General features: G+C 36.8%; 1 pseudogene; it reads left to right on the forward strand.

The window, feature by feature from the left end:
- The first annotated feature begins 4,231 nt into the window (after positions 1 to 4,231).
- On the forward strand, positions 4,232 to 27,579 carry LOC149539446 (U-box domain-containing protein 45-like; annotated as a pseudogene).

Genomic DNA, 27,579 nt, shown 5'->3' on the forward strand with positions numbered 1-27,579 from the left:
TTCCTAGATACACAGATCCAGTTGAGCCTATTCCGAGGATTGATGAACCATCGAGTGGGGCAGAGGATGATGATGATGAGGGTGGCTCAGGTAGAGGTAGAGGGAGATGGTGGACTAGAGCTAGGGTGAGAGGTGTGATCAAAGCATAGGGGAGGTGAGGCTAAGTAGTTGTGGTACTACCATAGAGGGGAGTGGCATGAGCCCTAGTGCAGGAACTAGTGGGTGTAGAGAGGGTTGGAGGGATCCAAGGTCATGGTGGGGCAAGGGTGAGAGGAGGATTGGTTGGTGGTGCATGTATTGGTTAGAGGGACAAAGAGGCAGAGTGGGCCAGAGAAGAGCAGGTGAGGGCTAGGTTGCCAGAGGATGTGTAGTTTGTCCAATGCCAGAGGCTACGAGTGCAGGCTTTGATTAGAGATCGATCAGGTGCACAACCACAGGGATAGCAATAGGTGTTACCAGAGGCACAACCATAGGTATAGTAGCCAATGCCACTAGATGTACAGCCGCCACCAGAGAGGCCAGGGGGATCGATAGATTTGGAGGCTAGGATGAGTGCCATGGAGGATCAAATGGGTGAGATGTTGAGTACCCTACAAACATTTATAGTTGTGATGACACTAAGGAAAACACCACCACCACCGCCACCGAGGACAGATGAGGCATCAATGAGTCAGGTCATTCTGATCAGGTAGGTTGCACCTACGACAAATGTGATAGAGTAGGTGCTCCGAGAGGGGACCAGTGCCCCCAACGAGTAGGGACCATAAGATCAGGAACCTATGCATGGATGAGTGTACATTGTGTTGTGGCCTTACTTCTCATTATGTATGATTATTCTTTTGAGCTTCATTTGATATTTATGCTAATTTACTTTTGGATGTTCATATGGATAGATGTTTGTGATTTATTGACGTTCATGTTATGTGATTATTGGATGTTCATGTGAGTGCAGTCTATCTTATATTCATGTAGATTTTTGCCTTTGGATGTATTGTCTGATTGTTGTTTTTGCTTTATGATATATCTGAGCTTATAGATGTTCATATGTGTGCAATTGTTATATTATGGACTCATGTATGCATGTGATGGTTTGGTTTGATGGATATAGTAGTAGTAGGTGCAGATGTGTATATATATATGTGAATGATTAATATAGCATGAGAAAATGGATAATGATTAAAATAAATGACATGGCAATAATGATGTAATGAAAAGGTGATGTGATAATATGAGTGTAATGATATTTGAAATATTGTAGAATGACATCAAATTTAATGAAATGAGAGGTAATGCAATGCAATAAAATGGAATATAATGAAATGACATGGGGTGTAATGTAACATAATGTAATGAGATGTAATATGATGTAATAAAGTGATTGTAATGTAATGTAATGAAATGAATTGTGAAAAATGAAGTGTAATGGGATGAATGTTGTGGTAATGTAATGAACTGAAATGAAATAGGTAATGAAATAGAATGAAATGTCTAATGAAAAAAATGATATGTGATGAAATGAAATAAAAGGAAATGGATAATGAAATGTCTAATGCAAGAAATGATATGTGATGAAACGATAGGTAATGAAATGATTAGGGCTAATGTAATGAAATGAAATGGAATTGGTAAGTGAATGAGAAATGTGATGAAATGGCAAGGAAATGAAAATACTATGATGTAGCAAGAGGCAATATGATAAGAGATATGATAAAATAGGATTGTATGGAATGGAATAAAAATGAATGTAATGTAATGTAATGATATATAATGAAATGAAATTTGTTGTGATGTAATGCAATGTAATGTAATGATATGGAAATGAAATGAAATGAAATTTTTTGTGATGTGATGCAATGTAATGTAATGATATGAAAATGAAATGAATGTGTAAATAAAAATAAAAATGTAAATGAACGAATGTGTGGTAAAGTGTCCTGAAAGTGAATATGGTAAAATAAGAAGAAAAATGAAAATATGAAGATGGGATGAAATGAAGGTGAAAAATGGAAGGAAATGGAATGGTTTGAGATTTGAAAGCTGTGGGATGGGATGTCAACTTTTGAGATTCAAAAGCCACAAAATGAAATAGATGAAATGCATGAATTAAAGGTAATGTGAGGAAGAACACGAAATGCAAGTAAAAAATGTAGAAAAATAGGGAAAGTGAAATATAATGAAATGAAATGAATTGTGATATGTAAGGAAATGAAATGGGGGGAGTGGGGGGGGGGGGATGATGTGTGATGTAGTGAGTAATGGTGAATGAAAAGGAGATGAAATGGGATATGGTGAAATGAGATTCAAAAAGCCATGTAATGCAATAGAGGATGGGGTGTGATGAGGAATTAAATTTGATACAAGGCAATAGTGACTAGAATTGTTTGAGATTCAAAAGCCATGTAATGCAATGGGTGGGATGAAAATATAAGATAGTGATGTGAAACAATGAAGTGTGATGCATGGTGGCGATATTGTGAAGAGTCAAAGTCCATGATAGTTGAGTGCTAAAAGCTTGTCTAGATGTTGATGTTGTTGCCTGTTATTGAATAACTAGTCATAATTTTGTTGAATGATGTCATGAAGGTCGTCTAGTGTAATCCCAACTTATGTGCCTACCATTTGTATTTGAGGAACCCAAGATGAAAATACAAATTAGATGAATGCAACTAACTATCACTTGTTAAAGAGATGCAAACTAATTGTCATCATAGAGCATGTAATAACAAGTGACTACGTACAACCACCACTAGCCCAGCTATAGTGATATGAATACTATGTCACAACGAGAAGCACTAGAAAAGATGAACAATCTAGATGAAAATATGACAACTACTGAAAAATAGAAATTGTAGTCGTAGAAGAATAAAAATAGGTACGCAAACAATCACATCTTAGATAAAAGACCTCACCTAAGATAGCGCACAAAATTGGTCGAGGTACACATGGCTCTCCAAACGAGAGCAAGCACTTACAAGTGGAGACCAATAAAGCACAAAACCCAAGGATCACTAGATTCAAACAATGAAAAACCAATAAAAATATCATGATGTCATCTTGGTACCTCTAGTCAAGCACATCATCGAGGTACTAAAAGGACATGATAGCATAAAAAACCATTATTTGTGGACCAGGCATGCTTCTAGTTGTGCATAATAGTATCAAGTTTGTTTAGTTTTTCTAGGGAAAAACTATTGTACTAGGCAGATAAGAAAGCATGGGATGTGTCGACAGTGCTTGAGCAGCAGATTCTCCTAGGTGATGTGCATTAGCTGGAATTAGGGTGGCTGAATGTTGGAGGCAAGGGTCAACTGTACCGAGTACTAGTGCGGTAGGGTGTAGAGAGAAAATATGTGGAAGACATGTAGAGAACAAGTCTCAAGTGAGTGATGACTATAAGTAAGCGGATAACATGGGAATGAAACAAGGCAAGGTGAAGAGTAGAACGTGGCTATTGGATATATTGAGAATTTGTAGGAAGCATGCAAGTGAAAGTATGTCAAGCTCACCAAATCAATCGTAATAGGAGTATGATTCTAGCCAAGGAAGGTGGATGAGGCAAGGGCGAAGAGCAAAGCGTGTTCGGTGAACCTTTGAGGAGCTGGTGGATCAATTAGAATTGGAAATGTTAATTTTGGAGCTATGTGAAGCAAGTTAGGTGGGAAAAGGGTCAATGCAACTCAAAGAGGTGGGGATTAGGGCAAAAGAAGCACCCTTGTCAACTTTAATGATGTTATTAGGGATTGTAGTGCAATAGGCATTGCAGGTGATATTGGATGATGAACTGATGATGTAGGTGGAGAATAGTCCACCTAGGATGACAAAGAGTGTGTCAGGAGTGGAGGAGGACGTAGGGGAGATAAAATATCCTAATAAGTCCATGGGAGAAGCTCCAAAGAATGCAGGATGTGTTAGTAGAGATGAGGTGGTGAGTGAGATGTGTTAGTTGATTAGCCTTGGGACATTGGGACAAGGGTCAATAGAAGGGGGAATGAGCGGTGTAAATGTGGAGGAGCTAAAGCTAGGGGTAGGAGGTGGAGATCAATCATCACGAGACATGGAGGAATTACAAAGGATCTTAGCTACAAAGAGAGTTTGATCAAAAAATGCAGAGTAGGAGGTTGCATTTTTGTTGGCATCAATGGAGAAGGCATGAGAAGATGGAGTACAAATGGAGGCAAGATGGCTGCAAGTAGTGGTGGAGGTAGAACAAGCATGAGTGCAATCGCTAGAGATGGAGCTGCATGTGGAGCACATGCGGGCGAATGGAAATGATGCAGGAATACAAGTAGAGTGGTCACGGGCTCAACAGTCGCAAGAATCTCTTAAGATGGAACAAGTGAGTTTAGAGAGCACTCAGAATGAATTGGTGTTACTAAAATCGTAGTCTGAGTCATTTAGGGAGGCGATTGCAAAAGAAAACTCCCTGGCACTGAAGTTACAGAAGCGGTTAGTATTAAGTGAGGGGAAGGTGAGACAATTGCAACAATGTTTGGGTGAAGCAAAAGTAGACGTGGAGTGATGGTGAATGGCGACTGATCAAATGTAGCAAGAGCAGGATGTGCCCAACGAGTGAACACTGCATCGGGAGTGAACAAGTTGGTGGAGAATATTTTTGTGGAAATGCAACGAATGACAAAAGTACATCGGGAAGCCGCTTATTGGATGGAACATTATTATCATGCATTCTTGAATGAGGATAGGTGAGAGATGCAATTCATAGATAGGGAATTTACACAGCTGCTGAATGCACAATTATGTGGTGGGAGGTTTCCAAATCCCATGGATGCATTGTGGGTACGTAGGGGGTTGACACTAGGGGCTTCTTCTTCTAGAGTTAGGCTAGAAGAGACACCACTGATTGGACATGCTATTTTGCCACCTACCATAGGGAGGCCAGAATAATTAATCTGTTAGACACTATTTAAATGTATTGTTGTCATTTTCATCGTAGGAGAATAAAAAGTTTGTGCTTGTTGTGGCAATCAAAGGGACAATAGATGTTGATTGTAATGCATTGTCATGTGTGTTTTTGGTATTTTCATAATATATTTGGATGTTTTTAGTATTTTGAGGAATATGTGAATGTTTTTGGAATTTTTGATAGATATTTGAATGTTTTTGTGTTTTGGTGACAAATATTGGAACGATTTTAATCTCTGTAAAAGTGGGAACAATATGATCCATAGAGTAAGGATAACCGTTACTAGTAGGCAAGAATGTTTGTGTGGGCTCCTAATGGAGGAGGAATACAAATTTATGTAATATATGGGGAGTTGCAATGTGTAAGGCATAATTTTGTGTATATTAATAGTCGTTATAGACAATTATAAGGCCAATGTCGAGATATTCCTCTAGGCATGTATCAAGGTGAACATTCTCAAGGCCTATAAAAAGGCATTTGGAGCCCAAAAAGGACACTTGGATCTCAATACGGTGAAATAGGGACTTAAAAGAGGTGCTTTGACTCAAAAAGGCGCATTGGGGGACCAAAAGGACACCGAGGCCTTGAAAAAGGTTAAACAAGGCCTTGAAAAAGGTGCTTTGGGCCTAAAAGGTGTTTAAGGGGCCTAAAAAGGCACTTGAGGGGTCAAAAAAAGCTTTTGGGCCTAAAAAGGCACTAGAGGGGCCTTAAAAAGGCGCTTGGGCCTAAAAAGGCACTAGAGGGGGAGCCAAGTTTTCATGCTTACGCTTACTTATTTTGTACCCCCGGTTGAGTGAGATTGAAAGAGTTCGATGAATATCTAGGCTTTCAATATAGCATTGATATATTTATTGAAGGGGGATAGACTAATTGTGGCCACTGCAATATAAATAAGACTAATAAATATTTGAGAATTGTTGCTCGTGACATGAGGAAGGAAACAAGGGCACCTCTTGCACTATCCGTTTTGTGCCAAATTTTCCAAAGTCAAGTGAAATGTTTTAGGACATTACTACGTTGCTTCTTAATATCAGCAAGGCATGTTGGATTCAAATATTTTATGTCCTATTGCTAATTTTGGGGTGTTGTTAATTTTTTGAGCTTTCGTGGCTATGTTTAGTAATTATGACCCCTTGTTGAATGCCTTTGGCCAAATTTGAATTTTTTTGATAATTTTGGACAATTTTAATTTATTTTTGGTAATTTTGGAAAGTTTTGGATTTTTTGGTAGTTTTTTGAATATTTTTGATAATTTTTGGTAATTTTTTATTTTTTTGGTGTAATTTTAGAGGATTTCAAAATTTTTGGGAGTAGAATGAGGATGTGAGTGAGATGTGTTGGAATACAGGGATAACCAGGGCCATGCGAGGCACCTAAAGAGGCAAGGAGACCAAAATGGGCCAAAAGGCAGGAACATGGGTGTGGATGGCTATGTTTGGGATGTGGGGAGGTAATGAAAGGAGTTTGGGACATCAACTAGGTCGAACGAGGGATAAAATGAGCATTGGTGATCATTGGTCAAGGTGGATAACTGAGATGTGCATTGACTTTGCTGCAATTCATGTCTATGGTATCTAATAGATAATCAGACTCCTTGTTTTGCTGAATTTGTCGTGCTCCCCTTTGTTGTTGTTATACTAGCTGTCTCTATTGCTGTGAACTACATATGATGCCAAAGAACCATGGAACTGTGACCCATGAGTTTCTCTTAATTGGGTATGTGTGAAATTAACTTGACTATGCTAGATGAGCCTCAAACAAGCAAAATTTGTCTAGAGGCAGTTGCTCGAGGGCTGTTTTGACTATTTTTTAGCATTGAAGAACCTGTTTAGGGAAGTCCAAAGGTGTTGTCTCTCGCTCCTTTTCAACCCAAAGTTGGCATTCTCACTTTTTTTGTACCAAAAAATATTTATTTATAGTTTTTTTTGGAGTTGGTTTTGATATTTTTGATTGTTTTGGTTATTTTTGATGTGTTTCTCAAAGCTCTAGACATAAAACCTTTTGAGATGAATATTATTGATGGGTTCTGCTAGGTCTCTACCATCACAATCTGAAAGTTTGTAAGTACCAATCCCAAAGGACTCTGTGATAATGTAAGGACCAATCCAATTGGCCTCCCATTTTCCCTTCTTTTTCCTCACCGCTTGGTTCTTAAGGTTTTCTTGAAGCAATAGGTCACCAATCTGAAAAATACGGGGTTTGACCTTTTTGTTGTAATGTCTTGATAACCTATTCTAATACACTTTGAGGTGTTCATGTGTTGTATGCTAATGTTCTTCTAATAACTCTAGCTACTCTAGATAGGCCACTTTGTAATCCTCATTAGACAAGACGTGTCATGTCCCCTTTTCAAATAATTAAAAATAATAATCTTTGCTAAGGCAGGTAGGCCCAAAAAGGTGAAGTTTTGGAAAAAGGGGATAATCTTTGGAAGCTAATGGACTAATAAATCAAGATTATTATTAAAATATGTTTTATTAACCCCTCTTGGACGTGAGTAAGGGTTATGCCCTTTTTTAAGGGGTTTGGAGGCATTTTGGGCTGATTCCAGAACTTGATTTTTGCTCATTTCTTTGTTATTCTTCAGAAGCTGCCAAACCTGTGGAGAAGGAGACCCAAGAACGGGAGTTTGCAGGTTTCCAGGGAGACCCAAGAATGGGAGTTTGTAGGTTTCCAGGAAGGCTAAGAATGGGATTTTGAAGCCATTCCATGTGCATGCTCATGCAGAGTTTGCCTTTGTGCTGAACAGTGCAGATTTGTGGGTTTTCGGGTGTATATTTTGTAAGAGTTTGGTGTTTCTAGTTGAGTATTTCATATCAGTTTGGGTTGCTGCTGTATATCATACTTTTAAATATTAAAATAGAGCTAAAAATATGTATTTGGATATGATTATACTTCTGTGATAGATTATTAAATTTTTGTGGTGATTTCGAGCTATTTTGTGCTATTTTCGGGAGCCCGATGAGCATTGTTTTTGTCTTCCGTTTGGGAGCTATTGTGCGCATGTTATATAGATCTAGAAATGTCATTTTATAGGCTATTATGCTGCTCAAATTTCTATAAAAATGTCCACTTTCAGATTTATTAATAATAGGTGAAGTTGTGAAGCTTTTGGCACTATCTCTGGCATACCCGATTTGGGGTTTATTGAGAAATTTGATGGATCTTTGAAATATTGGTTGTTTGATCTTAAAGATCTGATTAGAGGTTGGAAATATCATACAAAATTGGTAAAAGGACATTTCAGTGGTATCTGAGCCATGATCTTGCCAGCCTAAGGGTTTGTAAAAGTTTGCATGTCAGTTTTGACAACTACCCAGATCTTGCATGTCAGTTTTGACAACTACCCAGATCTTGCATGTCATTTTTGACAACTACCCAGATCTTGCATGTCAGTTTTGACAACTACCCAAATCTTGCATGTCAGTTTTGACAACTACCCAGATCTTGCATGTCAGTTTTGACAACTATCCAGATCTTGCATGTCATAATTTATGGTTGCATGTTGCTTCTAATTAGTTGCATGTCAAAATTTATGGTCGCATGCAACTAAGTGAAAGAGAAAAAGATATTTGCAGTGAGAAAAGAATAAAAATTTTTTGATCAAACCTCCAGTTGAAAGTAAAAGAACAAAATCCAAGGAAGGGAAAAGTATGGCTGATCCAGATGAGATGGCAAAGAAATTCTTCCAAGACATCCAAAATACTCAGAAGCAAACAGTGGATAGTTTGGCAGAAACTAGAGAGGCTTTGCGAATATTGACAGAAAAACTACAAGGAGTTGCATCTATTAATGAGAAAGGGAGCACTTCAGAGGAGCCAAGAAATCTGAAATCCACACCATCTAAATCAACCAAAACTATTTTCTTGCCTGCAGATGAGCCACCAGTACCAAATCCAGCCATTAATCCTATGGAAGAGGTTACAGGTAACTTGATTACATTAAGAGCTACTTACAATGACTTAGATGATGACTTTCATAGTTCGGTTCCTTTTAGAGAATATGTGGATATGATGAACACTTTGATGCCCAAGAAAGAATACAGAAGGGAGTATGACATAAGTGGAAGAGAGCTCAAAAATAAAATAAGAAAGTTTATAGCACCTATTTTTGATGGAACAAATAAAATGTCAGCTAGAGCATGGCTACAAAAATTACAGACCTTCTTCACACTTAACCCCATGAAGGAGAGTGATGATGTTCAAATTGCAAGTCTACACTTGGAAGATGCAGCTTATGATTGGTGGTATCATGGAATGACTACTCAAGGTCATGATCAAGTAACTACATTTGATGATTTTAGTCAAAGAGTGATAGATAGATTTGACCTCAAGGATGATGATTATGAGGATGTTGTTGTGCATGATGGTGAGATACCTGGTAGAGATGAGCAGACACTGAGCATTCATGACTTTTTTGAGAGAGAGTACTAGGCACAGTTAGATGCTCTGTCACATGAGGTTGAGGCTAGTAGTACTTCACATGATTTATCCCGCCAACTGAAGGTGAGTGAAGATAGTATTGTGACTACATTATCTCATCAGGACAGGTATGTGGAGTTAGTTGGTATTGGTCATATTACTTAGGTGAGGAGTTTGCTTGAGTTACTAGTTGATTCTAGTTTACAGATATGGACTCGAGATTGTTATATTGGCATTTGGGATTTAGTTGACTGAAAATATTTAACACTTTTTGGTAGCAGTGATTGTTTGGGTGCTATCATGGATTTGATTAGCAGATTGCACAGTGTTGTCTTTTCTTGTGATAGCAGCTTGTCCAATGTTGGTATTAATTTTTATACACCGGTGTTGGGCTTTGTTCATATATCCAATTGACCATTTTTGTTGGAATGTGTTGATGGTCTTTCATATTTGGTAGTGTGTACAGATGAGTCCCAGGGTCATATTGGCATTGATGACATTCAGGAGGATGTAGTGGGCAGTTTTGAAGACTTAGTTTCCTTGGCGGTTTCTTTTGGTACAGAGGAGTTGGATAGCAGTGCTACAGTTTTTGATACTTCGTTTGTTGATATGAGCTTTGGAGTTGATTCACAGGATATAGATGGTAATACTCTAGAAACTAGTAACTTTGAGGATACTCCTTTAGACAGTCCATCAGAGGAGGTTTGTAGGAGACAATCTAGCCAGTGCCATCATGTGTCTAATCAGTTGAGAGTTAGTGACCGAGACATTTCTATTGCTTGCCAGCATTTTGATGCTGCTCGTCAGTTGTTAGCCATTTATGGATGGGGTTCTCCTACTAGTGATGAGCAGGGAGGCAGTTATCTTTCCTTGACAGAGTTCCACTCTTTATGGGAGGCTATCCAAATTTTGAGACATGATTATATGTAGTTGGTAGCCAATAGAGATTATCTTATGGAGTGGGGCAGTACAACATACGATGCATTGTTGGCCAAGGAAGATGAGGTGAGTGAGCTTACTCAGCAGCTTGAGGTGACTTCTGAGATTCTTGAGAGTACATAGTTGGCTTTCAAGGAGTCACAATTTCATTTGGCTAAGGTGACCTTGGAGTTAGAGCAACTACAGTCTTTACTAGATTCTATACAATCACAAGCTATGGTGTCTGGTGATTCGAGGATGTCCATGGTCGAGATTGTCAAAGATAGTGGAGATGGGGATGCATCCATACTTGATACTAACATTGGCATATTGGGTTTGTCCCCACTAGAGTCAGGTTCAGTTGAGTTGGGTGCTGCAATAGATTGTTGTGGTATGCCTGACATGGTGGTGACCTCTAGTACTAATGGCACGAAGACTAGAGATGATGTATCAAAGACCATGTGTGATGTTGGTGAGCCGACAATTGGCATGGTTCCTGCTAGTAATACTACTCCCTTGGCAATGTCTTCAGAGGTAGTAGTTAGTTCCAACTTGGTTAGTGATCAATTGCAGTTAGTTACATCTAGATTGCAGTCTGAGCCACTGATCGAGATTGGTTCATTCTATCGGCATTACATTGTGAGATATGCTCATGACCATGTTGATGAGATGATGATACAGAGATGTACTTTGGTTCCTAGTGCCTATCATCAGTTATGGGATAGTTTGATGCCTTGAGATGAGAGTTGTGATGGGCACAACATGGTGATAGGTCCTGCAGTTGATAGCTTGATAATACATGACTTAGAGCAGGAGTTTTGGAGTGATGCTTCAGCGGGTGTTGTTATTGATTCTACTCCTTTGGCTATGACATCTCCTGACTTAGCTGGTGATCAGTCACATTGGGTTGTATCACTTGTTCATGGTGAGCTGTTGACTGAGGTTGGTTTTTTTTATCAACATTATATTGCAGGGTATGTACATCAGTTAGCATTTGATCCTTGTGCTGAGGAGTTGATGGCAGACAAACTTGGTTTGGGTTCCATTTCTTGCTCTTTATCTTGTAATGTCTTTTTACCATTAGTAGTGCATGGGAGTTATGGTTATGAGATAGTGGCTAGTGATTTGTAGAGTTTTGTTGACTGCAAGAGTTGTACAGTATGTGGATTCTCCATACTTGGTACAGTTTCATTCAAGAGCGTTCACCATTGTTGCAGAGTTGGATTGTACATTTCGTATAGGCCAGTGGGATACGTTGATGGTATTTACTGCATTGGCAGTTTGATTTGTGCCCTTTACTTGGGTTCTGATGTTCTAAGAGTTTGTGTCTCATGGGTTTTTGACTGTGGCAGTCATGATTTTGGAGTTTGGTTGAGCTATAATTGTCAGTTTGATTATGGATTCCTCTTGGTCATATTGCAGAGGATATTGTAGGAGCCTGTGTCAATTGGTAGTAGTATAGTTCATGACTACATTTGGGATACAGGTGGATTGATTGGTTTATTTTTTAGCCATTGCTTGAGAACAAGAAATGTTTGGGAGGGGAGGACTTGTCATGTCCCCTTTTCAAATAATTAAAAATAATAATCTTTGCTAAGGCAAGCAGGCCCAAAAAGGTGAAGTTTTGGAAAAAGGGGATAATCTTTGGAAGCTAATGGACTAATAAATCAAGATTATTATTAAAATATGTTTTATTAACCCATCTTGGACGTGAGTTATGGTTATGCCCTTTTTTAAGGGGTTTGGAGGCATTTTGGGCTGATTCCAAAACTTGATTTTTGCTCATTTCTTTGTTATTCTTCAGAGGCTGCCAAACCTATGGAGAAGGAGACCCAAGAACGAGAGTTTGTAGGTTTCCAGGGAGAACCAAGAACGGGAGTTTGTAGGTTTTTAGGAAGGCTAAGGATGAGAGTTTGAAGCCATTCCATGTGCATGCTCATGCAGAGTTTGCCTTTGTGCTGAACAGTGCAGATTTGTGGGTTTTCAGGTGTATATTTTCTAAGAGTTTGGTGTTTCTAGTTGAGTATTTCATATCAGTTTGGGTTGCTGCTGTTATCAGACTTTTAAATGTTAAAATAGAGCTAAAAATATTTATTTGGATATGATTATACTTCTGTGATAGATTATTAAGTTTTTGTGGTGATTCCGAGCTATTTTGTGCTATTTTCGGGAGCCCGATGAGCATTGTTTTTGTCTTCCGTTTGGGAGCTATTGTGTGCATGTTATAAAGATCTAGAAATATCATTTTATAGGTTGTTATTCTGCTCAAATTTTTGTAAAAATTTCCACTTTCATATTTATTAATAATAGGTGAAGTTGTGAAGCTTTTGGCACTATCTCTAGCATACCCGATTTGGGGTTTATTGAGAAATTTGGTGTATCTTTGAAATATTGGTTGTTTGATCTTAAAGATCTGATTAGAGGTTAGAAATATCATACAAAATCGTTAAAGGGACATTTCAAGACGCCCCTAAGAGTAACTCTCAAGGCTGGGATCTGAACCTCTAAAGGAAGAATAGCTTCACAATCGTAAACCAAGGAGAAGGGTGTCGAGCTTGTAGGCATCCTAACACTCATCCTATAGGCCTAGAGGGTAGGGTTCAACTATAAATTTCAATCTCTACCAATGTCATTGACAATTATTTTGAGGATGTTGATAATGGTTTTGTTGGTGGCTTCTACTTGGCCATTGCCTTGGGGATAATAAATTGATGAGGAGTGGTGTATAATGTGAAAATTTCAACATAATTCATCAATTATTTGATTTTTAAAGTATAGGGCATTTTCCATGAGAATGGCATGGGGTATGCCAAACTGACAAATGATATGGTTTAGAATGAAGGAAGAGATTTTTTTCCCATAGAGTCGGCAAGTGGCATTGCTTCGACCCACTTGGTGAAGTATTATATGACAATGATAACCCATTTATGTTCACCAAAGGATGGTGGATGGATGAATCTAATTAGATCAAAGCCCTAATAATAAAAAGGCCATGGTGTGGCCAAAGGGTTGAGCTCTTGGGTTGGTGCATGAACACGGTTGCCATGGATTTGACTTAAAACATATATCTTTGTGTAGCAAGTGTGTGAAAGGTATACACTTTTTTTTCCAATTGAGAAATGAACTAATGAATTGATTGAAGCTTTCCTTGAAGAGCGTGTAGTTGACTAAGATCCTTTGGAGGTTGCATACTGATTATGGCTTGTACCTTTACGGGGTCAACTTCTATCCCTTTGGCTAAGACAATGTATCCCAGAAGCTTTCCCAATTTAACACCAAAAGAAAATTTCTTGGGATTAAGCCTGACTTTGAATGCTCTTAGGTGGGTGAATATCTTGGCTAGTATGGGGAGATGTTCTTCTCGACTATGGGATTTGGTGAGGATGTCATCCACATAATCTTCCATAAAAATATGCGTCATATCATGAAAGATAGTGGTTATAGCCCGTTGATAGATAGCCCTAGCATTCTTTAGCCCAAAGGGCATCACATTCCAACAAAACATGCCCCACACACAAGTAAAAGGTGTTTTCTCTTGATTGTCTAGTGCTATCCTGATCTGATTATACCCTAAGAACCCATCCATAAATGATAGCATGGAATGACCTATTGTTAGATTGACAATGGTGTCAATGTTGGGGAGGGGGAAATCATCTTTGGGACATGCTTTGTTTAAATCCTAGAAATCAATGCAGATGTGTATGTTGCCATTCTTCTTTGATATGGGAACAATGTTGGATATCTATGATGCATATAATAAGGGTTGGATGAAATTGGTGCTGATAAATTTTTTTAACTCTGCTTTGACTAACAGAGCTGTATGGGGATGCATCTTTCTGAGCTTTTGTTTTACTAGCTTGATTTCTAGAGAAATATTGAGATGGTGGAGTATTAAAGTTGGGTCTAAGTTGAGCATGTCTATGTAAGACCATGAAAAGTTTATATATATTTTTTCAAAGAAGTGAATGAATGCCTTTTGTTCCTCTATTCTTAAGGACTACTCTAAATAAATGATCCTTGGTTCTTGCTTTGTGCCAATGTTGATTGGTTTTGTTGGCTCAATCAAGATAGAAGACCTTTCATTAGAGTGTTCAAGTAAGGTATCAATTACCCCATCCATGGGTGCCATAATTGGGTTTTCACCTTGGGATACGTCAATTCTATTTGTTTCCATTTTTTTCTCAAGATCAGCCACAACTTGGTAGTGATCATTGAGGTTGTGGAATGCTTGACCTGTTCTAGTGTGACTGAGGTAATTGATACCAGACTCGACTATATGCCTTTCTTCGATTCTTTGTTGATGAGATGGTTCAACCACGTTAAGGTAGATGAAGACTTTATGGTTAGTGTCAAAATGAGGGATGTGGTGAAGCTTGGTTGTATCCTAGTTAATGAGTTTGGGATGGACTAGGGGGAGTGATTCGTAATATGGAAAGGGTTCAATAGGGTTTAAAGACATGATTTCATTGGATGGCTCATATGTTGTATCTGTTAGATCTATGACATGAGCTTCTTCTAGAGTATTAGGAAAAGTAGAGCTTCCAAGAGGCTTGTAGTAATCATCTTCAACTTCTACTAGAAAGAAGTCATGGAATAGGGTCTAAAATTTAAACCCTTCAACATGTTCATCATCTTCTAAGTTTCTTTGTTGTACCTTAATTCTTGGTGAAGTAGGTCTCAGACTAGAGGTTGTTCCTTATGTAGCCAAACTGTCAGATGTGGGTATGTGAAAAAAATCACATTCTTTATCATGAAGAGACTCCTTGGATAATGATTCAAATTCCCATTTAGTGGAATCATCATCATCTTCATTATTAGAGGTGTTTATGGATGGTTCTTTCATGGGATGTGAACCCAAGAGGGATAGATTTACATTTACGATGTTAGTTGTTTTCTGGCTATAACCATCCTTTTGTTTAGTTACCCACACCAAGGTGGAAGAGGAGGAATCACTATGCTTAGGATGAGCTTTAGAAGATGTTTGTGTCTTGTTTGTTCACCATACCCTACCCCCATTTTGGACCTGTTGGAATTGAATTGTGCCATTAGAGGTTCAATGATGCCTATCCCTTTCCCTAAAGGACCATCTCCCATGTATCCCATCTTTTTCATTAGGTCAAAACCTGTTTTATGTAGGTGGGTGGAGATGTCAATGTTTTGTTCACTAATTTCTTCCACTGAGTTTGGAGGTGTGCCACTCGCTTTGATAAAATGTGCATGATAAGGCTTGGTGGATAATAGTTTTCCATGAGATCTTGGAGAAAGTGGAGGATCAAATAGGGAGACTAAGTACTCACCCACCCTTTTGCGATGTAATTTATACTTTCTATCAAATTCTTTCATCTATCTATCCATTTCTTTTTAGTGTGACTATTTAGGGTCTTTGAATGATGATGGTGAAGGAACAGAAGAACCCGAACAACCCACTTTCTCTTTACCCTTAGTTGACGTTGATGTGTGGTTGTTATTTTAGTTGGTAGAGCATGAAGTGTTTGTAGATGTGGGCTAGCTGATGTCATCTATCGATGTGCCAATTTCTTCCCTATTTAAAGGGACAAGGGAATTACAATACTGGGCAAAGTGTTGATCTCCTGGAATGATCACCTCTTGACCCATGTAAAGAAATTTAAGACACTAATGATAAGTGGAAGGAAAGGCCTACATGTCATGAATCCATGGTCTTCCCAACATGATGTTATAAATTAATTTTAGGTCTAAGACCTAACAAATGGTCTCTTTCACAATTGGTCCTACTCTAACTAGTAGAATAACCATGCGTTTGGAGGATCTTTCCTTGTCATCATAAGCTTTGATGGTAATTTTATTTCTTGGGTCAACAAGATCCTTTGTATACCCTAGGGCTTTTACTAAATTTAGTGTGCAAATATTGAGGCCTACTCCACCATCAACCAATGCTCTCTTAACTTTGTTTCTATGGATAAAGACTTCAATATGCAAAGGAGAATTTTGTGGCTGGATGATAAACATGTCATCTTGGGCTAAATAATATATGTAGTGAGGGGTAACTAGGTTACTGACCATAATTTGAAATCTACTCACATCCAGGTCATTTAGTACTAAGGCTTTGGTGAGTATTTATTTATGCTCTGAGGAAATCTATAATAGTTCAAAAATGGAGATATGGGCCAGAGTCTTAAGTAATTGGTTGACCAGGTTGTACTTGGGCAAGGAGGAGCTTGCAATTGCATGATTGAGATGTGTCACACATCCTGGTAGGATAACTTTAGAGGCTTGGCCTCAGATAATGATGTTTGAGGATTCTTTTTTTTTAATCTTTAACTATGATGACATTTACAGTGTCATCAAAGCCGAAAATCATGTTAATGGTATTGTCGTAATAATGTGCATAATTAACCTTAGTGTGAGGGGGTGTGTTATGATTGGCTTTGGAGGATTCACCCTTTTCATGACTCATGAAGGGGTTCTTGAAGGCCATATGGTCTTCATTATTGCTAATGTTGTTTACTTTGATGACCCCATCATTGATTAATTTTTGGATTGCTCCCTTAAGGGTAAAACAATTGTTTGTTAAATGCCCCCTGTTTTGATGGTAGGTGCAAATGTGCTTGTCTTTCCAACATTTCAGTTTGACTTGGTGTTCATAGGGTTTGGCCTCAGGAAGTACAATGAGCTCATTAGCCAAGAGGGTTTGCAAGGCACTCTCATAAGACACCCCAATAGGAGTATACACCTTGGGTATATCGAAGGATTGATATCTGTGGGGAGGAGGAGTTGGATTGCAAGCAACTTGTTGATTGGTCGTCAAGGGGGTTTCTACATTATGTTGATAGAATGGTTGGGCATTATCTTGTTGGGGTGTGTTTGGGTTGGTGTTGTTGACAACAAGATACGATTGGGTTTGAGGTTTGACATGGCTAGCTTTGACCATCCCATCTTTAACAATGTTCTTGCTGTTGCTTTGCCACCATGAATTTTGTTTATTGGTGGCCCGATTGGAGGAATTATGATTCTGCATGGAGTTGTTTGAAAAGCCCTTACCATCTTTTGATAGTTTAATGATGTCATTATTTAGTAAGGTCTCTTCTAAATTAGTGGCATTTTCTAAGGTAGTTTTGAAATCTTTGGGACCTTGGAGTTGGGGCTAGTAATTCATCAGTTTGGAGAGACTATTAATGAAGATGTTAGTATTCTCTTTGTCGAGTATGTCTCTGTGATACTTGGCGAACATGTGTCTCCACCATTGTAAAAAAGTTTTGAATGACTTGCCGAGAAGTTGTTTAATGTTTGATAAGTTGATCATTGTAACTTCCCTTTTGATATTATAGGAATATTGAGAGATGAACATGAAAGCCAATTGGTCAAAGGTTTTGATATTGGAGGGTAGCTTGGAGAACCACTCCATGGCTTGCCCGCCAAGGCTTCTAGGGAACAATCACATCAGGTACATTGTATCATGGACAAATTCCATACTCAGGGTATAGAATTATTTGAGGTGGTCTTGTGGATTTGATGTACCAAAATATTTATCATTATTTTGTATTTGTACATTTTGTGGGAAAGGTGTGAATGTAATATTCATATCAAAGGCGAGAGGACACACCTTTTCGAGGCTGAATTCTGTAGGTTGTGTTTTTCCTCTCTTCATTCTTTCCATTATCATTTGGAGGTCTTGTAGTTTTTGTATGACAACATCTAGGGGTGAATCTTCTTTGTCTTGTTTTAAGTTGGTCACATCAAAATTGGATGACAATTTCGCACATTGTTGTGCTAATGCTAGTATATAACATTCCATATGTTTCTCGAGTATTTTGTCCATGATGTCAACAAGTTCAGGATTTTGTTGAAAATCTTCAATTTTAGTTTCAATACTCCTGTCATCCCATATGTTAGATGAACCCATTGTGGCTAAGGATTTTGAGTTTTGATTGAAAAAGGGTGACTTATGAATAGCTGTGTTCTGTGAGCAATCTATTGTTTTAGTAGGTTCAAGGAGATTTAGAGTTTTTGTGCATTTGATGGTTCTGTCAGCTATTCTAGCACTCACTCGTATAAGCAATCATTTCAGTTTTGTAGCTATACTTTTTTTATGCGGTGGCATGAAATATGAATTGGATTCATTTAGTTCTTAGGAATTTTTGAGATGTGAGGATTTCTATTAACTGTGATTCGTTTGGAGTAACAAGTTAGGTTGGCCAAGGTGTTTGCTAATGTTGATAGGATGAGCTTCACTTTCGTGAAGTTAGGCAAATGATAGATGTGTGTCTGTAAATATCTCTGGCTTGATGTGCAAAATAAAGAAATGATAATGGATGGGTTGATAATGATGTTTGTAGCCTTGCTTGTTTCAAAAAGATGTTTTTTGGTCAAATATAGAATTTCTTAGACTCTATAAAATACCAGCAAGGAATAGGGTATCCAAATTTGTCATTTGTTCACAGTTATCATACATGTAGATGGGCTTTGTTTTATGTTTTTGCTCAGATGCGTCACAAGATTGGTCAAATGCACTATTTTACTAACCATGTCCACTTTTTAAATGCTCAGATGCACTATTCTAATTGTCATATGCACTGCTTAATGTTTCAGATGCATTGTTTTACTATGCAAATGAACTATTTAAAGGCTCAGATGCGCTATTTTGTAGTATTATGCACTATAATAGAGATCAAAAGCATCATAGGAGTGTTCAAATGCATTGTTTCATGTAGTATATGTACTACTTCAGGATTGTTCAACAATGTTCTTGTTTTGGACTTGGTTTCTCGATGTTCAGTTTGAAGTTGCATCTTTCAAAAGGACAATGATCTGCACTGGTGTTCTTTATTAAATTTTTAAGACACACTCAAGTAAAATGTTAGTATAAACCAAAGTAAAACATAAAACCACACACACCTATAAAGTGAAAGGAAAGAGCTTACTAACATGGTTATCTAAAGCCAGTGACTAGTGGGTCTTAGTGTTTAACCAACTATGTTTGAATTTACCTCTCTTGTGATAGAGAGCTTCCCACCAATGCTAGAGAGGTTTGGCGCAATCCCTTATGGGACTACTAGAGGAAGGCTATATTCCAAACATGAGTGACTTGCATTCAATTGGAAATACAAGATTGGGAGGCAATCCCTCTCACAGGTCCTGCTAAGGCAACTTGGGAGGTAACCTTTCTATCCAGCTAGACAATCCTACCTAGTGAAAAGTAGGAAATAGCAGTCACAAACAAGTTTGGGAATCTAATCACTTGAGAAGAGTGAGAGCATATCCCTACTATTTTGGCTTCCCAAACACAATAGACACAAAGGTTTAATCACTAGCCCTTATACTACTAAAGACAGAGGGGCTGCTAGTTAAGCTATGTGTGGATTCTCTCCTTGTTCAATTGTAACCAATCTTTATAGAAGGACGGGCATTTTGATCAAATCAAAGGAGTTAAGAGTATAGGCCTACTTCTATTTTTGATCAGTGAGATTAAACACTTCTATTAAGCTACGTTTGAAACTTTTAAATGCCACACTTATATTGACAAGAGTCGAGGTCTACTTACCTAATTTATAGCTAGCAAAGGCTAGGAGCTATTAGGATAGTCTTCATTCCTATAGCATGTTGTCTACAATTTGAGAGCTTTTCATTAACTTGGAAGGGACCTGTAAGAAAATGATATTTGGATCTGGAAGTTAGATTTAGGAAACTATAATTTTTACCAGATGTGCTATAGAAATACTCATATGCATTATAGAAATCTTTGTATGCATTATTTAATCTATCAAATGCATTATAATAAAAGAAAATGCACTGCAGAACACTTTATATGCACTTTAGAAATAATTAGATGCATTAAAAATCTATTCAAAAGCATTGCAGAAAGATGTAAATGCATTACAAAACCATTCAAATACACTTTAGAAATATTAAATGTGTTAAAATAGAGTTCATAAGCATCATAATATCTATCAGAAGCATTAAAATAGAGCTTAGAAGTGCCTGAAGGTTCATATCTTGCCCTTGTGTACTCAGGGGAAGACTTTGGGATGTGGTTTTCACTAATATGAGGCATCCCAAATGCTATAGAACCTATAATTGATCAGATCTAGACAAGAAAATAGCAAGAAACACAGATCTATGCTAAAAATGAAAGATTACACTAAAAGATTTGAAAATAGAGAGGCTTTTAGTTCAAACCCCACGGTGGGCACCAATTTGTACACAGTGTAAACACATATTCATGAAACTTTAATGTAGAATGTAGATAGATTGACAATGAGCTAGACTAGACCTAAGAAATCGTTATCAAAATGTAAATTCTACGAGCATCTCATGTTTCCTTAACTATAACTACTAAGAAAGCTCTTAGACTAGTATCTTAGTGACAGTTCTAGAATAGGAGTATGCTTAGAATGCAGATCTACTAGAATACATGCAAGATCTATGACTATAATGCAGATTATATGAAAATAGAAACTCTTAAAATGCTATGAAAATGGCCATACAATCATCTAACATGTAATAAATGATGCTAAATGACATAAAAACAATGCTAAAATGTTATGAACTTGCTAGAATGATATTGCTAAAATGATCAATGAAAATGTGCCTATAGTGCAGATGCCTAAAACTTGGGTCCTTTGGTTCTTGGATTTTCCTCCTATTTATAGGATTTCAGAAGGGGTTGGGGTAAGAATTAGGTTTTTTATCTTTGAATGATGGGTGAAAGTGAAATTGAAAATATCTCATAAGAGACTAGGAGGAAGAGTCAAACAGACTTGGTTTTGAGGATAATTGAGGATATTTTTAATTCTTTTAAAATGAAAGAGGGAGATTTTCAATTGTGAGGGTAAATGATTTTATTGATTTAACAAATGTCTTATTTATTCGCAACACTTTGTCTTTTTCTTCCTCCTTTTTTTGAATTTCATTTTTTGAATTTGAATTATTTTTCTCCTCTTTTAAAGTTGATTTAGATCTTGTTGATTTGATAGATAATTAATGACCTAATGTGATTTTTGATTTGAAAGTCTGTTGTGTTTCTTCTAATTTTCTCTTTAATTTGCACTGATTGATCGAAATTGTGTAATTTAGGTCTTTACCAATTTTTGGGTGTCTATAATAAAAATTTGAACAAGGCAAGAAAAGAACACCCCTGGTGAACTATTATGACTTGCCAACTTTTGAGACTAAATAAATTGATACTAGTGATTGGCCTTACAAAATAATTTTACCCTTTTATTGACATCATAGAAAATAGTCCCCATGTCCATTTCTAGGCCCCTGTGACTTCTTTGCTATATATTCCAAGCCAATCTAAACCAATTTTTTTAAAATTTTATGTGTGCATAGGGTACATTTATCATGTAGGTATTGTAATTCATAAGTTGATGATTTCTCTAAGAGACCAATTGTTCATGTGTACTCTTCATATCTCAATGTACTCATATGTAAGGTTTTTAGATCACAAGTTGTCATCTAATAATTTTACTAATTCATTTTGAAATGCACTCAACTCCATAAATAATGAAGAGGCACACTTTGATGATTGTGACGAAGGATGCTCCCCCTTAATACCATAAACTCATAATAGAAACAAACACTAGTACATCTGAGACCATTTTTCGACCATTATTGGTCAAAATTTTGACCCATTTTTCAACCAAAATTTGACCAAAGTCGACCAACCCATTGGTCAGAATTTTTCTGGTCAAAATTTTGACCAATACTTTGGTCGAAAAACTTCCATAGCCATTGTACAAGTTTTTTCAGAAATTGGTCAAAATTTTGACCAAAAAAGGAAGAAATTTTCGACCAAAGAAGGTAGAAATTTCAACCAATGAAGGTCAAAAATTTTGACCATTGAAGGTAGAAATTTCGACCAATGAAGGTCAAAATTTTTGACCATTGAAGGTAGAAATTTCGACCAATGAAGGTAGAAATTTCTACCAATGCCTGGGTGTAAAATTTTTTTTAGGCATTCTATAAAACAGTTCACATGCCTTGCGTATGATATGAGATTCTTCATGCATCCTGCACTCTCTCATCCGGCTGATGATGGATTACAGAGAGTGATTTGAAACGATGATGCTAAAAAACACACAATCAAATCCAAAATGAACTTGCATTACAAATGGATTGTGGAAATCTGATATTGTTGATTTTGCATTTTGTCTACCAGGACAATCACAACTTAAAACATATATTCAAATCCAAAATGAACTTGCATTACAAATGGATTGTGGAAATCTGATATTGTTGATTTTGCACGCATGTCTACCGGGACAATCACAACTTAAAACATATATTGTTATATATGTTTTAAGTTGTGATTGTCCCGGTAGACATGCGTGCAAAATCAACAATATCAGATTTCCACAATCCATTTGTAATGCAAGTTCATTTTGGATTTGATTGTGTGTTTTTTAGCATCATCGTTTCAGATCACTCTCCGTAATCCATCATCAATCGGATGAGAGAGTGCAAGATGCATGCAAAATCTCATATCATACTCAAGGCATGTGAACTGTTTTATAGAATGCCTGAAAAATATCGACAGTAACTAATATGCTTCTTCATTAATATGCCCGATACAATAAGCAAACTTGGAAACTATGCACAAGAAGTTATACGCTAAAAGGAAATCATTTAGGAGATAAAAAATTTGAACAACCATATGTTAAGATTCTACAATTATAAGAAAATCGTCCAACATTCTTTCTAATGGCAGGCTTTGTCAGTATCAAGGGCATAATGAAGCACTTTGCATTAATCACAAAGGAAATCTTCCAGTTTTCCATATACCAATTCAAACTTAGATATATCTTGCTGATCTAACAACATCCCACCATTAAAAGTGCCAGAAAGGCATGCAAATATTTGTAGATCAGCGTAAGATCCATAATACTGAAATGTACTTGTAATATGCACTTGGAGATGATGCATAGAACCTCTATCTACAAGAGTCATTCTATGAAAATTCCTACAAAAATAGCAAAGTTCCAGATACAAGTAAACAATAATGTGCTATTCATCTTGCATCCTATGCCTTCCCACACCTAAGATATTAATATCTCTAATTTATGAAATAGTAACTGCTACCACCAGAATCTGTTCAAATTCTCAAGCTACCAACTAGTAGCTTGTATAATATTGCTGCACTTCAATTCTCATTCAGCCACCTCAAGCTACAAGAGCCTCTTCTCATATAAAAAGAATGTTGCCTTAAAAAAATTAAGTTATGCCTCTCAAAGCCTGATTCTATTCCAGGCTATGGCAGCCTCATGATCACATATCTGTATGCCATAGAGATGTGTTAAAGAGACATCATACTAAGACAACTATGTAGTCTACTACTCAAACCACAGTAAGGTCTCACAAACAAAAGATTAGACTTTACTATTAGAGACTAAAATTTTATAGTAGAAAATATGACAATTATACTTATAGTTTAATAATAGGACGAGCCATGACCACCTAAGTATCCACCACCCATGCCACAACTTGAATACAAAGATGAGTAAGAACCTCCACCAATCTGAATACAACAAGAACTAGTTAATATTGTTACAAAATTAAACAAATCAAAACAGAAAGATATCAAGTTACATACATTAGCATCGCTAGATGACAAATAGTCAAACACATCACAACCTTTGTTTTCATGCTAAGAAGATGCAGCATAGGAGATGAAAAAATAAAGGAATTAAGTCATTATTTATCTTCATCAAGCAATAGGCATACACATGATAGTTTCTAAACTATAAATTGTGTTGTCTTCAATCAGAGGTTGATGTGGATTTTGTTTATGGATGCATAAAAATCATTACAACTACCAACAAGAGGAAAGGAGGAGCTCAAGTAGTTCATATATAGGCTTTCATCAGCATCAAACACTTTATGTTGTATGGGTAAACCATTCAAAAGGATAGTCAGCATGACATCTTCAAACTAGTCATCATGTAAATTGTAAAGCAATAACCATCACAAGATTATCCATGATCAAATGGTTAAGGATCCTCAGCATGACATCTAGTATTGAGCAATCATTCCTAGATGAAGGAAAGTACTCATATTAGAGAATCACAACTATGGATAGATCATCATTTAGAACTATTTTCACTAGTAGCTAAGATATCAATCTGCATCATACATGGAAGAAGTTGAAGAGCAGTCAATACACATCAACATCATGAGAAGAAGTGATTTGGTTAATGAACCAATTACTAAATCAATATGGAGTGCTACTTCTGCTGTCTTAATTACCTTAGACTAGGCAAATTTAGTTCAATCTCAGCTTTTTTCTTAAAAGCAAGAATATCATTTCAAAAAAATTCTACTCAAGCTCAATGCATTAAATTTTTGGGGAGCTATGACCTGAGCCTGTGCTTGGATCCTTAAAGAGTTCAAAACAGTCAAAGAAACCATTTCCAGTGAATATAAATATTCAAGTTTGTAAGAACAAGGGTCTTATAATAACCCATGTAGATACTTTATCCTTCATTACATGCTGCTGATAGAGTCAAAAACTGACAAATGCAACCATTCTCATACTGATCCCACCAATTTTTTGTTGGAAGACTATCATTTCAACCAAAGTTTCCTGTCAAGCTCACCACATCACAAACTCATCCTTCACAAGGAAATGTGAGCATGACATTGGTACTATAGAATGTTTGTTAAAAGACAAATATTTGACCTGGACAGATAAGACAGGTTGGTTAATATGGCCAAGATCAGACATCACCAAATCAACTATTAAGACTATACTAAAACTAAGAATTTTAGGGAAAAAACATAACCTTGTAATCTCTTCTTTTAACATTGAAACCAAGAGGCTTTTCATGCTCCTCCATTTTTGTGATGATTTGAGTAGCTAGATACTTGGACGTGAAGTGTACAACCTGTTTAACACTCTGCACAATACACATCAAAATCACTCATGTTTGAGACCTAAAAGACTCAGTAGCTTAAAATATTAAAGAAAGAAAGAATAGTTCTATGTGGGTATGGTACATGTTATATTTCTTAATAGATTGGGCTGTATTTCTTAATAGATTTTTCTTTCAATAGTGATTTTTAGCATTTACTTCAATAATACCATTGCAAAAGCAAAATGACTCGGACTTAAATAAAAAATTAAATTAACATTTTTCAAAACAGAGAAATTTTATGTTATGAATAAAATAATGTTGATGAATAAGTGAAATATTTTGGTAAATTCTATACGTCGTAGTTTTCCTTTTGTTGGTAAGTCTATGTTTTAATTCTATTGTTCAAGTGGTTTGTTCCAATATATACTAAATGTGATCGAAAACATAAATTTTAACTTTATCATGATGTGTTATACTTGTTCTTTTTAGAAAGTGCAGTCAAAATCCTATGCAATAGTATATTGTTTAGTATTTATTAATTTAATATATACCAAAGTTTATATTTTTGTGCAAATTACTAAAATTTTCAAGGAGCTCAAACAAGCAACATTTGCTCTTGAACCCATAGAAAAGGAAATCAGTAGGGATCTTATAACATTGTTGCAGTAGGACAAGGATGTCAGTGGTCTAAATCATATATCAGAACTAGAAGCTTTCCATCAAGCAACTAAAAGGTTGAGAATAGTATCTCCTAAAACAATTTCAATGGAGAAGAGAAGTTTGAGGAAGCAACTTGATAAATCTCGTTGTGAGGATGACAAGAGAAAAGAATCAATTATTTCATACCTCCTACACATCCTAAGAAAATACAACAAGCTTTTCACAAATGAATGTATGGATGATGCCGATTCTCAGTACTCCGATCCATGTTCTCCTATAGTCAGCAGTTCTTTGGATGAAGCTCATGTTAATAGCAGGAGGAGGGACCAGGATGATTCTAAAATCCAGTCATTCAAATTGGGTTCCAAGGAAACTCTTAGAAGTTCCATGGGAATGTTGCCAACAGTTCCTGAAGAATTTAGATGTCCAATTTCCTTATAGTTAATGTCGGATCCTGTGATCATTTTCTCTGGTCAAACATATGAAAGAGTATGCATAGAGAAATGGTTTAGTGAGGGTAATGATACATGCCCAAAAACATAGCAAAAATTATCGTATCTTTTTGTCACTCCTAACTACTGTGTGAAGGGATTAATTGGGAGTTGGTGTGAGAAAAATGGTATCAGAGTTCCAGAACCACCTCCCCCAACTTCTTTGCCTCTGATATACTAGAGATGGGAGTGGTCAGATTCCATGAAAAGTGTTGCTGATGGTCGGTTGAAAAGAGTCAAGGTGGGATCATCAGACGATGACCAAGTTGCAAATTTTGGTGAGGGAGATGCTGGTGCTTTATCAACTCCCACTTTAGATCATAACATCTCCTCTGAGTCCACAATTTTATCTATACAAGGAAAATTGATACAAATCAGTGGTACAGACCCTTCTTTGACTTACAATATGGTGGACGCTCAAAATCTAGAAAAGCAGAGTATTGAAAAGTATGAAAGGTTTCTTGCAAACCTTAATTCACCAAGTTTAGGAGTACAGTGTGCAGCTGCACAGGAAGTTGCATTATTGTGTAAGGATGATGGTGCTTGCTCTTATATGGGTGCCAATCATTTTATTTCTTCTCTTGTGAATTTCTTGCAGTCTTCTGTAGATGCACTAGATACAAAGGCTCAAGAAGTAGGGGCATTGGAACTTCTCAAAATAATTTGGAACAATAATGGGTAGACAATTTTAATCTGAAATGTTGAAACAGTTTTTGGCATTTCATTCAACCATCTTTAGCAATCAATTGTTTAAATGTATTCATGTAATATCTATGACAAATTTCTTAGTGTTCTTGAAATTTTTATTTTTTAGGAACAAGGCATCAATTCTATCTTCAGGTGTAGTACCATTGTTATTGAATCTTCTTGATTCGAAAGCAGCTGAAGTAGCATTGGCAGTTTTACTAGCGCTATATAGTTGGGATGACAATAAGGCAAGCATTGGTTCCTTGGGAGCTATTCCTTGCCTAATTAAACTACTAAGCTCAAACTCCTACCAATGTAGACAAGATTCTCTAAACTCATTATATCATTTATCCACAAATGCTGAAAATTAGTCTAGAATGGTGTCAGCAGATGTCGTTTCCAAGATTGTTCATCTCCTTGCTGTCTGTGAAGTTGATTTTACAAAAAATTGCATTAGCATCTTATATAATCTAGCTACCATTGAAGATGGAAGAATAGCGATTGCCAATATTGATGGGTGCATCGTGACTATAGCAGAGCTGCTTGATACAGGCACCCCTAAGGAACAAGAATAATCGGTGACTATACTCTTGTTGCTATGCACCAAGAGCTTTGACCATTGTCAACTGGTTTTAAGAGATGTACTTTGA

Source organism: Cupressus sempervirens, chromosome 9 (genome assembly GCF_028749045.1).
Source record: "Cupressus sempervirens isolate cs-2001-9-10 chromosome 9, ASM2874904v1, whole genome shotgun sequence".
Classification (NCBI taxonomy): Eukaryota; Viridiplantae; Streptophyta; class Pinopsida; order Cupressales; family Cupressaceae; genus Cupressus; species Cupressus sempervirens.